This window comes from Coenobita brevimanus, chromosome 94 (assembly GCF_032717465.1).
Source record: "Coenobita brevimanus isolate Jiangsu-jjx chromosome 94, ASM3271746v2, whole genome shotgun sequence".
Taxonomy (NCBI): Eukaryota; Metazoa; Arthropoda; class Malacostraca; order Decapoda; family Coenobitidae; genus Coenobita; species Coenobita brevimanus.
Genome location: NC_137047.1, coordinates 38,491,057 through 38,505,298, shown reverse-complemented (window position 1 = coordinate 38,505,298; position 14,242 = coordinate 38,491,057).

The following is a 14,242-nucleotide window of genomic DNA, read 5'->3' as shown; positions in this document are numbered from 1 at the left end:
TCAAACTCAAAATTTAGCAACCGAGGCAAAAGATCCTATTAGCACCTTTTCCCTAGCGATATTATATATATAGACATAGATAGATAGATAGATCATATTACACAATAGTAATCCATTGTGTGTTGACTGTGTCTTTGTCATATGGATACTGTTTGTATAAATGCATCTAGTACATGAGATTATTAATGTCATATACTAAAATAAGCTAGTACAGAAGGGTGTGGTAATATTTCCTGTGCCCTCGAGAATACCGCCTAGTGTGACAGGTGGAGTGTATATTGTCTGAATGATCGCTGATATGTTATAACACTTTGAAGGAGGCACAGTCTGAAGCCATCTTTTCTGCTCACCCTCTACCCCATATTCCTGGCAGAAAGTATTACCAAAAGTTTCAAACATAACAAAAAATCTTGCTGATGCTGACTGTTCGAGTTTCTTTGGACAGCATGAGTAGCAGACTGACTTTAAATTGTTTCTTTGCGGCATATCAAAGCTAATAACAATCACCTTAATAGTGAACAACAGGTCTTTGGTGTGATACCTGGTTTCGATTTCCCTTCGACCTGGTTCAGGGATATGATAAGTATAAGCTATGGCTCATGAGTGTATACATGCATGCGATGACGACTGGCAATTAGGAGAAATATACGTGAAACAGAACGTGAGGATTTCAAGTCATGTATAATTATTCACCTGTACAAGGGAAAAGGGCAAAAAGAATCGTGTGGTAACCACAGGGGCATTTGTCTTTTTAGTGTAATAGGAAAACTATATGGTAGGATACTTACTGACAGAGCTAGGGAAACAGCAGAGGAATTAGTTGGAGAAGAGGTGGGAGATTTTAGGAAGGGAAGAGGTTATGTAGATCAGATATTCATTCTTAGGTCTTTAGTGGGAAAGTTTCTAGAGAAGGGAAAGAAGTTGTATGAGGCCTTCATGGATTTGGAGAAAGCATATGACAGGGTGGATAGACAAGGATTGTGGAAAGTATTAAGGATATATGGAGTAAATGAGATGTTGCTGAATGCCGTGAAAAGTATGTATCAGGGTGCTAAGGCTGCAGTGCTTGTGAATAGTGAACTGAGTGAATATTTCTATCTGAAAGTTGGACTGAAACAGGGATGTGCCATGTCCCCATGGTTGTTCAATTTGTATATGGATAAGGTTATAAAAGAGATACAAGGTAGGGCAGTGGATGATGGAGCGACCCAAATAAGAGAGGGCAGTGTTTGGAAACTCCCTGTACTGTTGTTTGCAGATAATACTGTATTGTTAAGTGAAGACGAAGGGGAACTGCAAGGCTTGGTGAATGAGTTTGGGAGAGTATGTAGGAAACGGAATCTAAAGGTGAATGTAAGGAAGAGTAAGTTATGGTCTCTGAGAGAAATGAAGTCACTGGATGTACAGTGAGGATGGATGAGGAGGAAATGGAAAATGTGAGTACGTTTACGTACTTAGGTAATGTGATGATAGGGATGGAAGTTTGGAGGGTGAAGTGCTTGAAAGGGTACAACAGGGAAGAAGGGTTGCTGGTTCCTTGAAAACAATGATAAGGAAAAGGGAAGCGAGTATGGAAGTAAAAAAGTCACTGCATGACAGTATAGTGATACCAACTCTAACGTATGGAAGTGAAGCTTGGACCATGTTGGAAGGACACAAGCAAGAATGAGAGTAGTGGAAATGAGTTATTTGAGAGATGCATGTGGAGTTCCATGGAGAGAGAGACTGACAAATGAGGAAGTGAAGGTGCTTTGTAGTGTGGACGTAGATGCGACAGAAAGCGTTAGGAGAAATACACTGAGGTGGTTTGGCCATGTGGAGAGGATGGTGAGCGAAAGACTAACGAGGAGAGTGTATGTGAGTGAGGTGGAGGAGGAGGAGAGGGAGAGGGAGGCCGAGGATGAGATGGAGGGATGGAGTGGAGAGGTATATGAGAGAGAAGAGTGTGAACTGGAAGCATGGCAGTGAAGTGGCATTGAACAGGACGACATGGAGGCGGTTTGTCTGTGGCCATCCCTTACGGAATTGAGGCGTCTGGCAATAGAACTGATAGATGGACAGAGTCCCTACCAACATCGATGAACTTGAGATCGTGGTTTCCCATTCCTATTTGTATTCCTTATTGATTTCTAACAGTTTTCCAGCATTATTAGCAGCCTTGATGTATAAATTGGGCCGTCAAGGGAAACATAACATATCACAGATAATGTCGGCATTCGTGTCTGTATTCCACTCTTGATCTCTGCCAGAAGTGGGCACTATTATTCTTGAGACATCTTGCGTTGGCTTTAGCGTCTGAGTGAAGTGACAGGACAGAAGAGGGTGGACCGCCACAGCCTTGTCGTCTGTAGATTCCCAGTGAGAATTCATTCCGCCGCTTCATCTGTGACTGGGAATAAAGAGATAATGTCAGTTTGACTGGCGGGTCTTATAAGCATGAACAATTTATATCTAGTATCTTCAGCACATTGATGTCGTTCGATTACTTATGTTTATTACTTCCTGTAGACTGTGATATAAAGAGACTGATGTTCAGAGATTAAAAGGTGTGTTTGTTATATAAGAACATAGGTGGAGAGTATGAAAGACTGTGTTTATTGTGATAAATGACAGTTTGGAAGTAAATTATATTTTGTGTTGTAAAATCAAGACAAAAGTAGAGAGAATAAAATATGTTGTTAATTGTTAATTTGAAATATAGACATATATGCAGGAATCATAGTAGATTCTGACTATTGTGACATTAAGACATGTAGAAAGTATATTTTACGTTTCCAGTGTGTTCGACCCCTCAGGAAGACGCAGTAGATGAAGACATAGATACAACCACAGACCAGGTTAAAGTATGAGAAGATCCTGAACGCCCCGGCGAGGCCCTGGGCTGTGACCAGGTACCCACCAACGAAGGCCCCAGCAGCTCGCCCTGAGGAAGTGACGAGGATATAACCAGTTCATGGAGACAAGTGAATACAGTGCCTGGGAGAGATAACACAAGAGACAGCTGAAGGTATTTCTTTCTCTGACGCTTTTGACTTTAAGGAACCAGTCTACTATGTCCGAAAATGGACCCTAATAAAAAACTTAAGCTGCGTTTTCCCTCCTTCTCACCTCCTGCCTGTGATGGGGAGACGAAGACCAGAATGGTTACACTACATAACACCAAGGTATAGGGACGCTGGATGGGTATAGTTATAATTCTACAGTATGTAAGTGACACTTGGAAGGATACATGCACTGAAAAGGTGGCTGATGATGTATATAGCCTAACCAAAGAAGGTTGTCTCCCTCATCAGACGTTTGTGTTAATCATTCTATGCAAATGACAAGGTAAAATGGTGATCGTTTGTACACTGTGGGGAACTATGAGGTGTTGATGTATGAAAATGTAAAATCACTGGGCGATTACACATGGTGCAATGCCGTGTCGTATGGCCAACACCTACAAAAACCCAAAACTGGTGTGGTTTAACCAAATAGCCTGACCGAACACTAGGGGTAATCAAAACAGGAAATATTTTCACTGAACCACAGAGTACTTTTTGTGATCCAGACGAAAGCAGATGCTCGTTTCCCATTACTCAGTTTTTGTTTTTGTGGTGACAGACTTTTCCTTAATAGTCACATACTGGATGAGGCACATACATACAGTATGGAAGGATTTCTGTGATTCTGCTTACATGAAATCAGAGTTAGATGAGGATAGTAAGTCAGTATAAATCTCGCTAATTAAACTTACTCTAGAGTAGGGGTGCCCAACCTTTTGACCTGGATGAGCACCTTCCCTATTCCAGATAATTTAGCGAGCACTACTTCGGACTTGCAAATATATGGAATAATCAGTCAAAAAATCTGCAGTATTCACTGACAGAACCTAAGCAGTTATACATACATAATATTTTAATTACAGCTCTCATGTCCCTCGTAATACATTTTATTGCCTACAAAATTTTGTGAAATGCAGGAACACACACAAAAAATTGGAATTAATATCTTCCATATGTTCCTGAAATCTCACACATTCACTACAAACTGCTACTTTTTTTTTTTTATATTGTGTCTAAGTCTTTTTCTCTAGTCTAGCATTTCAATAAGAACGTTGATTCTGAACTGTTCTGGCAAGCTTTTTGCAAACACATATCTATACGATCTGCCAAAACAACACTGAGACATCGCTCCAACCAATCCTAAGTCTAATTTTATTATTCTTCAAAGTATCCAGAGGGGCAGTGGGCTATATTTGGGGTAAGTATAATAATTACTGACCAATTTTCATGAAAATTTTGTACAACACAAATAAGACACCCACTTAACTGTGTAGAAAGCTTGAAGTTGATATATGAAAAAGAAAGATGGGGAAAAATTATTTGTTAGAATCTCTTAAATTTTTACCTAAACCTAAATTGCCAAAGCTAAGAAGTGTTCAACAATATGATCATATATAAGCTACCAGTGCTAAATTTTTTCATATACAAATCAAATTTATGGTTTCCTTTTTGTGTTGTATTAAATTTCCATGAAAACTGATCAGTAATTTTTATACTTACCCAAAATACAGTCCACTGCCCCTTAAAGAAAATGCTGCCTCATATACATAAATGATCCTGCATAAGGTTAGCAATTACACTAACATGACTGACGGGGAATATCATTGGATTTAGAGCTTTCCAAAAATTATTGTAGCATGAGTTGGTGTGTAAAGGTTTTAACACTGTGGATGACAACATTCCACACACTTTCATTTCAGTAGCAGCTAGTGGGTCATCCTAAGTAAGTATATTCGTTTTTAGATTCTTTAAATCAAAATAACTAGACATTGCATAACGTCGAAAAATGCCAGTATAAACTTTCATGTTTTAACGTAATCTGAATGTCGTTACTGAGAGTTACAATACTGGCCATTATAATATAAAAATGGTATGTTTGTTTGGGTTCTGAACCAGGCATTTAGCCAAATGTTCAGAGAAAAACAGATTACCTTGAAAAACAGAATATTTTTCAACCCGTGAAACAAAACAGTTAACTATCTCACGTAATTCCAGATTCAAATGTTTTGTGTGTGTGTTCAGCAGGTTTGCAGCAAATGACAAATGGATTTTGAAATAGTGAGTTTTTACTTCAGGTATTATGAACATGAGACTGTTTCGGACACTCTTGATTAAGCCGGAGATTTGAAAATTTTTCAATGAACACGTTCTAAATTTAGTTTAATGAGGTTCCGTAACTCTACTCGTGTATATCTGCTGGTGCTCACGGCCAAGATTTTAAGCAAAGCAATAGAGCACTAACACACTGTCAACATGCATAGCTGTTCTCGAGCAACAGGCCGGGAATCCCTGCTTTCGAGCATCATTGTATTATCGAAAATCTAATATTTATATGGATGACGATAAGAATATAATCAAGCTTTTTTTTTTTTTTCATTCATATTTTCTTACCTTAATTGGTTCTTTTGTGTTTTAGTTGCTTCTTTGGACAGCTGCAACAAGAAATTAGATTACTTAGAACAACGATAAAGGCATCCTAAATCCGTCGCTTTTGTGGTATATGTGTCCTTACAAGCAGGGCACAACTGAGTCCTTCTTAGGGTAAGGTGTAAGCACCTTATTAGGGGCGCCTATTTTTGTGAATGAGTATGTGTCAACTGAAGCTGGCCTCAGTGGCATTCCACTTTCTTTTAGGGGATAACAAGGACCAAGGAAGCCTCTTTGCTGTTAAACCTAAAGGCTGGATTTCAGAGAAGAAAATGGTTCCCACGAGTAGACCGACTTCGAATGATTGAAGGTTATAAGAGGAATGGAACTGCCCAACGTTACACAAGCAGGACTGGTGTGACGATGACTGTGTGGTGAATCCAGTCTTAGAGTAAAGCATAGGTCCTTCCTAGCAATGCCTGATGGAAAACTTCAAGATGAACTGGGGCTCTGGAATAAGACTGAATGAAAGGGTGTCTCTTGTCTTAAGGTGCACTGAGATAAACTGTAACTCTGAGCTAACTCAGCTAATATCATAAGCCTTGATTCTTAGAACACGCATGGATAAGGATGCAAGTCTTGAGTGTCGTGTGTGTGTGTGTGTGTGTGTGTGTGTGTGTGTGTGTGTAGATATCTATATCAATCTGTCTATCTATATATTTATATATATATATATATATATATATATATATATATATATATATATATAATGTATTTATTTATCAGTTCATTCATTTATTTATTTATTCTGCAGGTCATTGCGGGCGGGGTGTGTATGATCGTCGGCGTTTATTTGTGAGTCTATGCATCAATTAACTCTTGAACCAATGAACGTATCAACTTCAAAATTTATACCGGTGTTGGGTATATTGAACAGAGGAAGTGGTTCGATTTTGATGAAAATCCACCAGGGGTAAGGGTGGGAGTGGGGGGCTTCCAATTTGGAGCAAATTTTTCAAAGTGACATAGGAGGCAAACTGTGTGACACAGACACATGGTTACTCTTAATAACTAACAGGAAGTCATAGATGGGGATGCTATCGGCACCATTATATTGGACTTTGGGTGACCTTGAAAGGTCAAAGTCAAGGTCACATATTATTTGTGAATCTGTACGTTGATTAACTCTTTAACCAATGAACGGATCATCTTCAAACTTTGCCAGGTGTTGGGTCTGTGGAACCGAGGAGCTGGTTCGATTTTGGTGAAAATCTACCAGCCGTAAGGATGATAATGGGGGACCCCAAATTTGGAGCAAATTTTTCAAAGTGCCATAAGGACGCAGACGGTGAGAGATAGACACATGGTTACTCAATCACTATTAGGAAGTAATGTATGGGGATTCTATTGACACCATTACATTTGACCTTGAGAGACCTTGAAAGGTCAAAGTAAAGGTCACACATTATTTGTGAGTCTGTTCTTTGATTAACTCTTGAGGAAATGGTTCGATTTTGGTGAAAATTCACCAGGGGTAAGAGTGTGAGTGGGAATCCACCAGGGGCAAAGGTGGGAGTGTGAGGTCCCAAATTTGGGATGTCGGTGGGGTGTTGTGACCTGGGTCACTTTGCTCTAGTTTATGCTTACTTTGTCTACAAGGTGATTACAATCTTGAGTTGTGTCCTGTTTAGAAAATGTTAATAATCCTACCAAAAGCATGATGTACAGGGCTGACAACTCCTGACAGAGTGGCAAGCAGTCCTTTAGGCGCCAGGACAGGGCACAGTCGTATCATGGTCACCAACGGCAGGTTGTAGGACAGCACCTCAAGCATTTCCAAGGGCAATACCAGCCAGGGATCTCTTAAAAACAAAACACGAAAAATCACCATATTAGCGCCGACGTGTACGATATACATCCTCTTTACAAGTTATTTCACCAACAAGTTGATTCTTCCCAGGACGACCACCTTTGCTTTATTGACTGGTAACTCAGGCCTACCTGCCCTAACACAGTGCCCCAAATTAATCACGTTGATTAGTATGAAATGTCTCTCGTTACGATGCTTAACATCGTTTGGCGTTAGAAAGAACAAAATTAAGAAGGCTTCCTCTAACTGAAGGGGGTCTAACACAGGCCTCTACGTGAATAAAATTGTCTCAGGCTAATTAGGATAACAAAAAAGCAGCACTTGGCCAAAGTCGCCAGAGATGACTATAGTTTAACATACAGCACTAATACAAGCATCACCTTGTGTAAATGCCACCAGTTCCTTCAGCACGAAGAAATGTATTTTATAATATTTACCCTACCGAGAGGGGAAAGTATGCAGAGAAGACATTTCGAAATAGAAGGATTACATAGAGCCTTCAATAGCCTCCTTCACTGTCCGAAGCTGAATAAAATCACCGGTAAACGGCAAGAGTACAACAAGGGAAAATAGTTGCTGTAGTGAGGGATTCAACATTCATGTTTATTTCAATGAAGCAATGTGTATATTTTGTATGTTTTTATCCTATCAATAATAATAATAATAAAAAATAATAACAGTAATAATAATAATAATAATAATAATAATAATTAACCTTCTCTCTCACGTAGAGTTGGAGTGAGAAAAGACTCGTAAACAAGGAAAGACAAAACGTGAGACTGGGAGATCTATCAAAAACATCCATCTCTCTGTCTATTGCCAGACGCCTTAATCCTTTGAAGGGTGGCCACAGACAAATTACCTTCACTTCGCCTTATCCCCTGAATTACCTTCACATCGCCTTATCCCCTGACATCTGGCTTCCATCCCTCCAGCTCACACCTTCCTACCTCATACATCTCTCCACTCAATCCCTTCATCTCATTCTCGGTCTCCCCCTTTCCCTCTCCCCTTCCACCTCACTCACATACATTTCCAGTCAGCCTCTCAGTCTCTATTCTTTTCACATGGCCAGACCATCTCAGAGTATTGATCTTAACGCTTTCAATCACATCCACATCAGTACTACAACCCTCATTACTTCTTCATCATTTGTCTGTCTGTATCTCCACGTAATTCCATGCTCCTCTCATAACTCTTTTTCACTGCTCTCGACTTGTATCCTTCCAACAGGGCCAACGCTTTTCTTCCGTACGTTGAAGTGGGGGATCACAGTACTGTCATGTAGTGAGTTTTTTGCTTCCATGCTCACTTCCTGTTCCTTATTACAGTTTTCATTGAACTAGCAACCTTTCTTCCCTGCTGGACCCTTTCATGCACTTCATCTTCTAGTTAAACTTTCATCCTTACTCATAACACTATCCAAATACTTGAATGCAATCATATTTTCCATTTTCTCACCATCCAGTCTCATTGTGGATTCTGTGAATCCATTTCTCTCAAAGACCATAGCTTTATTACCATCTACCGTATATTGACCCTAATATTGGTTTGGCAATAGATAGATAGATATTTGGTTTCTTTCATATACTCTCAAACTCATCTACAACGTCTTCCATTCATCTTCTTTTGACAGTTCTTTTGTCATCAGATAACATCACAGAAACTTTCCACACCCAACCCTCTCTTATTAAAGAGACTTCAACATCACTGCCTAACTATATCGCATTTATAACTCCATCCATGTATAAACTGTACAGTCACGGAGACATGGCACACCCCAATATCAATCCAACATTTAAATCAGACGAGCTGAATTCACTTTTCACACGCACTGCAGCCCTAGCGTTTTATACACACTCATCGCAACGTTCAGCAACTTCCTATCGACTTGATATGTATTTTTAGTACCTTCCACATTCCTTGTCTAGCTACTCTGTTATATGTTTCCTCCTCATCTATGAAGGCAGCACACAGTTTCTTTCCCTTTTCTGGATATTTTTGTATAATGCCACTTAGAAACATGCATCCATGTGTCTCTCAAGACCTTGAAAACCTGGGTCCACTTAATACTGTACACACACGCACACACACATACACACACACACGCACATTACAGATCTATAGATAGATAGATAGATAGATCATCACCATCATGATGATTTTATATATATATATATATATATATATATATATATATATATATATATATATATATATATATATATATATATATATATATATATATATATATATATTCAGCGTACTCATATTTCACATCAACAAAAGAGATGTATTTTACCTAAGGAAAGACAGGGTAAATTCTCTGACGGAGTATATGAAAAACGCAATGCCGAATATTGTGAGGCTGCCCAACCTATTGATGATCTTATCAGCGAAGAAGATGACTGGGAAGCTGGTGACGTGCGATATGGACATGGTCAGACCTGGAAGTACAGAGTGTAATTGTTACTTGGTCGAGAGAAAGCATGTACTGTATATAAAATTTCATCTGCGAATAATAAACGTTTCGTGAAATGTGTCAAAACTTTACCCCGAGGACGTATGTTTAGTTTAGTTTTTGCTACCATCAAACGAATTTATTGAGCTTAGGCTTTTTGAAAAGACGGGTGTTACATTCAGCGTGCGTTAATTTCTTCTCTACCAGGGTTCTCCTGAGGTTAAAGAAAATCGCCAGGACATGGTCAGGATAAAATATGAAAAACATTTACAAACCGAAAGGGACATATGTGTAGTTCAAAAGTTTTACATATAATCGGTTTAAATTATATCGGTGATCATAAAGAAAAACATTGTTTTTTCTCATGATAATGTGAAATTAATTCCTTCACTCCGATCATGTCTTTTCTTGTAACGATTTTATTCATTTAAGGCTACCTATAGTGTCCTGCACAGTGGGGTAAGGTAAGTACAGGTATAACCTTACCTAACCTAACCTAATATTATAATATAACAATATACCCCAACCTATTATAATATTATAACAACATAATAATATAAAAGTATAATAAGGTTCATAAAATAATCATGTGAAATTACCTATTTTTTCAAAGTAATTATTTTCCATTGGAGGGAAAGTAAGGAAATATTGTCATTTAAATTTTTGTTTCATGTTAAACACACACATATAATGTTAAAGAGTAGTCCTGTGTATTTGGTTTAATGAAAATTATGTTCGGCAATTTTTTACTTTTGTTTTTCTCCTGTGGCAGCATGTACCCCTCACACCTACAGTGTTACATATTTCCCCCAGTCCTATTAAGGGCTGGGAAGCCGGATTTTTGCTACAACATAGCCTTATGGTGGACGCAGTGCTGAAAGGAGTATGGCTCCAATCGGTTGATTATTATTTGAGAAAGCCTGGAGCAAAAAATTGCGGGGTTTCCAGATATTCCGCTCACCTAATTTCCATGAAGGATAAAAGACAGAGCCACCAACTTGGTGGACTCATAGACTGTGATGACCTAAGGTGACATGCTCAAGATCAGTGACCTTGACTGCAAGGTCAATTTATAGCTCGGCGTCTAGTAGGCTATGGCTGTGGAAAGTTTGTCTTTATCAAACTCGCCCTTGGACGTTTTTTTATGCTCTAGTTATTATTATTATTATTATTATTATTATTATTATTATGATCAATATATGTCATCATACTCAAACACCACAGTTGTCTCTCAGCATGTGGACGGACCATTAAACTGACTGTGCAGCCTGCTTTTTTTTTTTTTTCCATCGACCACTGGCTCGAAGGCCAAGGTCATTAAGGCAAAAAAATTATTGTACGTATTTTTAAAATTATTTTGTTTATAATTATTTTCATTTTATTGTTACATCATCATGTAATTTAGAAAAAAAAAAGCCTACCCTAACAGCTTCATGCTGATAACCCGAACAAACAAATCGCTACCCTACACCTAAGCCTAAAGAACCAAATAGCTCAACCTAACTGGTATGCTTAAACTAACAGGGAGAATACCTCGACCAACAGAACACCATCGATTGGAGGTAGGTTATGCCTTTCTACATTACACACCTGCACACATCACTTGCGACTCTCGATAGAGGCACATGGATTCCTACAGGAGACATCAATATATGAAAGAGAACCAGACGAGTCAGGAACTCTTCCATATACAGTACGTCAACCGTCGACCATGATTAAGAAAACTTATACAAACAGATGCATACCATTTATATCTATACAAGAAGTGAAATACCTCGCCCAACAGAACACCATCGACTGAAAGTGCCCAACACCTTTTCTGTATTGCACTCTTGCACTCATCAACTGGCGACTGTCAGGCGAGGCACTTGTTTTAATATAGAGGACATCATTAAAAGAAACAGAACTGTAAGAAGCAGGAGCTATTTCATATACGTCAACTGTCAATACACTATATATCTACTCATAGTCGATAAAAACCACAATCACACAGTAAAAAAAGTCACATGACTCAGATTAGTCCGGTCTTCCTCAAGAAACCATCAATTTATCAGCCAAAACAATATTCCCATCACCCAAGATGGTGGAAAGGGTGAAGAGGATGACTGCTGTGCCATAGTAATTTGGATGTGAAGCACGTCCACGAATTAATCACCGACAATGCAGCACGGTACAAGTGATAGATAACACCATACCATATATGTCACAGTACGGTGGAAATCGTCTTTCAATATATGGCAAGGTAAGTGTGAGACGTGTGCTACTTAACTACAGCAATGCCAGTTCTCTTTCTTCCAAGCGACTGGGATGATTTGCACTGTTCTAGTCACCAAGGAGTGGCTTGCATGTCGGTATATTCAGTCCGGCCCATTGACCCTGCCACAGAAGATTTACTGATATCCTTCCAAGGGAGAGACTTAACCACAGTTCACGAGGAAATTCCAAAGTCTCTTCGAGCTCCACAGCCGACTTTGCTAGTAAGCCAATCTGCTCATTGCCGTAGATATGACAATGACCAGGTACCCAAATCAGCTGAAGGACTTGTTCCACGAATGGAGATTATTAATGATGCGGCCCTGGATCTCATGAGAATCAGTATTGCAAGAAGCAGTTGCCTAAAGGGCTGACTTTGAATCTGAAAATATGACAAATGAATCAAGTCTAGAATTTAGAAAACACAGTCTATGGCTTTTTGTCTATCGCAAAAAAGTTCAGAGATAAACATAGGTGTATAAGTCAGCAACCGAAACCTGATGTCACATTCAGTCGACCACACATAAGCATCCACACATTTACCCAACTTGGAGCCATTGGTGTACAATTGGTGGGACCCCAAAATATGCACAATGATGTTGCAAAACAAGTGGTGGACCTCCGCCCCCAATCCCTTGGTCTGCGGTGCTGGGTGCCATGAGACATCAATGTCAAAACTGGATGGCTCCCAAGGAGCTATATTTATAAAACACCAATTTGTCACAGTCATTGAGGTCCACACCAAGCTCCTAAGTTAGTAAGTAGAGGCGAACAGCAAGTGGCCAGCGAAACCCCCACATAGAATGGTGTTGACGCAGGGGAGCACAGGCCACATTGCCGATACCAGATTTTCTCAAGATTCTTATTCCATAAGATATTATTAGCTGGTCTCGGAGAATAAGGAGGCGATGTATGTTTGCCTCCTCCTCCGTTCGAGCTACGCGTGTACACTTTCAGGCTCTAAAACATTCTTAAACATTTATTCCGTAACACATCCGACCTCAATGTGGTATCAGATACCGACCCATACGCCTGTGAGTCATAGTCCAGCTAGTTAAGGACATTTATTGGTTTACTATAACAAGCAATTAAATTATTAATATGATATTTAAAGTTTAATCTGTGATCAAAATGCAAGCCAAAAAATTTGACCTAATTTTGAAGAGGTACCGCCTGAGTATCCAAAGCCAAATGCAAATCAGGGACGTTACAGGCTGTAAAAACTACAGCAGTACATCTAAGGATGGAAAACGTGAATCCCCACTGCATGGCCCATTGGTGGACGGAATCAAGGGTTGCTGGAATCCGCTCAGTTGAAAATTGTGCATTACAGGATGAGTGCCATATTGCACAATCGTCAGTATTGTGTGAGTATTTAAGATACCTCGGGATGGGAGCTGATGACAGAATATCACTTATCACAGTACTGAACAATGTGGGGCTAAGCACACTTCCCTAAAGCACCCCGTTTTCTTGGGTATATATATCCGATGTTACGCTACAAGGCAACTGACGGAAAAATGTCCCTTAAAGTGTGGTGGGCGATTTTTCTTGTTTTATATGATTTCAGACTGGAGATAATGATAGAGATTTGTTATGTTCTGATATTACCCTAAGATTTGATGCTGTACATAATAACAGATATTCTATTTTACTAACCCATGAGGTAGTTAGAGGCGTCGAGGCTCTTGAGATACACAAAAAGGAAGCCGTCCAAGAAGCCCCAGTTGATGCCGAGGACGAATACAAGGAAGAGGACTGCGTCCACCTGCTTGCTGGCCGCTAGGCGTCCGACGTCCTTCAGTATTGTGCTCTGGGTGCGCTCGACCTGTGTACACCAACCTTTCAGCCCACAGACATCTTACTTCCACTTCACCCACGCTTCACTCCAATACCACTTCATCTACACTTCAACTCTATATTCACTCTTCCATACTGACACCTCGATTATCAAGGTCTGTTGTTGTGTATGATGTGCCAACCACCTGCATCATATCACCCAGGTCTTTCTACAGGGTTCTCTTGCTGCGTTCTAGTTGTGACCACTAACCATTCTGTCCACTGTCCTCATCTCAGCTTCATCAAATCCTCGCCGCATTATCATTTACCCCGTTTACGTCCACGTCACCTCGACTCAGTTTCCACTGCACATCCACTTCAACTCCACTGCAATTTCATCACTTCACCCCACTTCATCTTTTCATTACTTCCACTTCACCTCCACTTCAGCTTCACTTCATCTCCACA